The sequence below is a fragment of the Callospermophilus lateralis genome, chromosome 1 (assembly GCF_048772815.1).
Source record: "Callospermophilus lateralis isolate mCalLat2 chromosome 1, mCalLat2.hap1, whole genome shotgun sequence".
NCBI classification, from domain to species: domain Eukaryota; kingdom Metazoa; phylum Chordata; class Mammalia; order Rodentia; family Sciuridae; genus Callospermophilus; species Callospermophilus lateralis.
Window position 1 is genome coordinate 86,596,524 of NC_135305.1, and position 3,724 is coordinate 86,600,247.

Below are 3,724 nucleotides of genomic sequence, written 5' to 3' on the forward strand. Positions count from 1 at the left end.
GCATAGTTTTCATGATATCAGAGATACTGAATTTTGTGGCATAGTAATTAAGAACCTGAGTTCTAGAGCCAGATGGCTGGACATTGAGCAAGATAATTTCTCTTATCCTCATTTTTTTCTGTTAAAAAAAAGTAATATCAATTCCTATATAAGGATTATTGTATTAAGTGGGAAGGTACATATATATAAGATCAGGCACATAGTAAGCTCTTAATAATATTTGTGGCTAATATAAACAAAAATTCTGTGCCCTTCTATGAATAAGTTTTTGTTATTCTGTCCAGTCATGAAGTGTGATAGTAATATCTTAAGACCTTAACTGATGTGTTTAAAGAAGCTAAGATATTAATAGAGAACTTTATGGGTTCTGATTTCCACGCTCATAAAATCTAGTGACTATTTTCTTAATAACTAAAAATTAAGCATTATACAATTTGTGCATGGCTAGGACCGAGAATACAGAAATGAAAGATGGCTGCCCTCAAGGAACTTATTTTTTAGTGGGTGAAGCCAAGAAATAATCAAGCATATAAGGAGAGTGATGAATGCTGGCAGAGGTAAACACAGCTGTTGTGAAGATACAAAAGAGTTATTAAACTCAGTCTAGACGAGAATGGTAAGTCTTCAAGAACAAATAGATCATACCTCTAAGGAACTTGGATAAAGGAATATGCCAAGTGTGAAGTTTGGGGATGTTGTTCTTAAGGCAGAAAACAGCACATATCCAAGATGGAGAAAAGCGTGACAGTCTTCAAGAGTTACTCTGTCTAGAGAGGTAGCAAATAAAAAATCTTGCAGAGATATGTACACCAAATTATGATTTTAGGAAGGAAAAAGACAATATACATTTCAGATTAGACAAGATGGGAGTAGAGGCAGAGAGAAGTGTTAGGAAATTTATAATAATTCAGATAAAATGATAAAAGCTCTAGATTATGATTCCCAACCCATTTTAATGCACCTGTTACAATTTCATTGAAATAGTCACACAATTGAAAACTTGAAACTTAGTGGGTTAAAGAGAGTAGAATTGACTCATTTTAGAAGTCATTTGCATATAAGGAAATGAGAGACAAGCCCAGGAGTATAACTTCTAGTATTCTTTTCACATCTTGAAAGGTTGAATCTCTACCTGGCAAAAGTGGATTATGCCAGTGTATCTGTTGGGGAATCAGAAATAAGGAACACTAATTCTAAACTGAAGGAAATACATTTTTAAGTGGGAGGCAGAGCCTCAAGAGAGAAGCCAGACATGAATATTTGGCAAGTTGTGAGAAAGCAGGAAGTGTGATAAATGCATGTGTAGTCTTTTAGGTTTCAGGAGGTGTGTAAACACAAATATTGCCAACATTGTTAGCAGTAATTGTGTAATTGAGGTACACAAAACTAGTTGAACAATGTCTAGCTTGGAGGAGTGGAACCTTTCCTAGAATTCCTCTCTGCCCCTAGATTCAGATGCCTGTCGGAATAGGACCATGCTTTCCCAGAGTTGCTTAATGAAATACTTAGATGCACTCACTCATTCTTGAGGTGTTTGTCTTTGGTTCATTTATCCTGCACTTTTATGTATTTTCTCAGCAAAAAGAACTACTGTTGGAAATAGGGTCTTATAGAAATAGATATATGGAAAAGATGGATCCTGCCCTATTGATAGAAGTTGCTGTTTTGGATAGGTTGGGTTAGGCTAAGTAGGAGGAGGGACCAGAAGAAATTTAACCCTTTTTAGAAAGCTGTGGTTTGCTGCCAGCCACGTCATGATCCTTCTTATTTCGTGAAAGAAAGGAATGACAACTGGTTGACTGACATTTAGTTCTTGGAGGAACAGCAACCTTGGGATAGCTTTGTGGCTCAAGGGAGCAACTCTCCCCACAGATTATTCAGTCAAATACATCATGGCCATGGGAACACCAATATAAGTTTTTACAAATTTCTCCAAATTGTTTCAGAGGTTCTCTTGCCGGATATCCTATGACTTCAGAACAGCAAGGCCTAAAATGTTAAAACCTCTGTTTTTGTAAATATTACATGATTTAAGATTTGATTCCCACATAAAAATGCTTTTAAAATTACTTTTCTGAAGTATCTTAGTGATGCTATAATTATAAAAGTTTTAAAATTCTGCCATATAGTGCCTTATTCCTGTGGTAACATTTTCTGTGAACTTTTGAATTCACTGTTAATTATTATATAGAATTTAAAGAATTGCTAACCAAAAAAAAAAATCTTTCAAAGAAAGTTTGAGATTTTAATGCTTTCTGATTGGCTTGATCATTTAGTAGCTGTTTGACTACTAAGGGAACAACATAGACTTCACAACAGTGTAAATTTATATTTCAGAAAAATACCAAATAGCTAAGCTATTTAAATACACAAGCTGTTATCATTTAGCATGTAATCAATATAAAAAATTATCAAGTGTTACATTTTTTTTCAGACTTTGAAATCTGCTATGTGTTCTATACTTAACAGCCCCTGATCTGTATTTGGAATAGCCACATTGTAAGTGCTTAAGAGTTAGGTGACCACTGGCTACTGTACTGAATAGTAGGGGTCTGGATGACTTTACTCTGAGAATCTTTTTGACTCCTATCTTTATATGTACCTGGATATTTCTGAAGACCTTGTAATTACGTTGTTAAGATTATTGGATCTCTTTCAAAGTTGATTTAACTATTAAACGTGCACAATACTTGTCTTATGTTATTATTAAAATTGAGTAGTTTCTTAAAACTTTAAATATCTTTAAAAGGTTGAGGATGTCGAGAATCCTCTTTATGTGCATTCACAGACAGCACTGGCTTTCATTATGATTATAGTTTTTTGGTGAGGGCACACAGGCTTTGATTAACTGGTCAGTCTCAGGAGTCGGTATGTTTGTAAGCTCTTACCTACTTGTCAGTATGAACCATGAGCAGTTCTGATGAGTAAGTTCTAGTCAGATTTTTCCCCTGGGATTGAGTTCTTTGGGGGCATTTCATAAATGTCATACCGTTTAGCTATAGTTGACTTTTTGCCATGACCATTAAGCTTGTCCACAAGACCCTCTGTCACAAAATAGGAGTACTCTGCAAAATGCAGCATGAGAGGCAGCAGTAAGTCAGGTCTGCCATATCTTGAGTTAGATGCAATTTGGCTTGCCTAGGGATTCTGTGCTGAAATGCCATGGTGAATGGAGTCAGGTAAGGGGTGGAGTTAGTATTTAAGGTTGGTCTACACACTGGGAAAGAGGACCATATGCACTTCTGCTTTTCCCAAGCAGGGATTCCTGAGCCAGTGATTCTTGATCATTTTTTTTTTTACTTCGGGTGAAAAGACTGCTCTGGTATTTTTAAGAATTCTTCCCAATTCTGGTTCATAGAGTAAAACTGCCTGGTTCAACTAGGCTCTGATCCTTGATTTTCACAGCAAAGTTTTGTGGATTCCTTAAAGTCCTTTGTACCTCCAGAACTTGGCTCTTGACTAATCCATACCCTTTGACTTTCAGGTTTCTATCTCTTCCTTTGGATTTTAAAAAACTCAACTTTTGACACTCAAAACTGAACAAAAATGTTTGTAATATCCTCATTGTCTCTTACTCCTGAAGAAGCACTTTTCATCAAGTCTTACAGCAAATTCCCATAAGCAACTGGGAACACAAGAAATTAAGTACCAGGAATGAAAAATATAGCAGTTAGTAATTCAAAAATTGCATTTTTAAACTCATCAGTGATTAGAAAGCACTGAG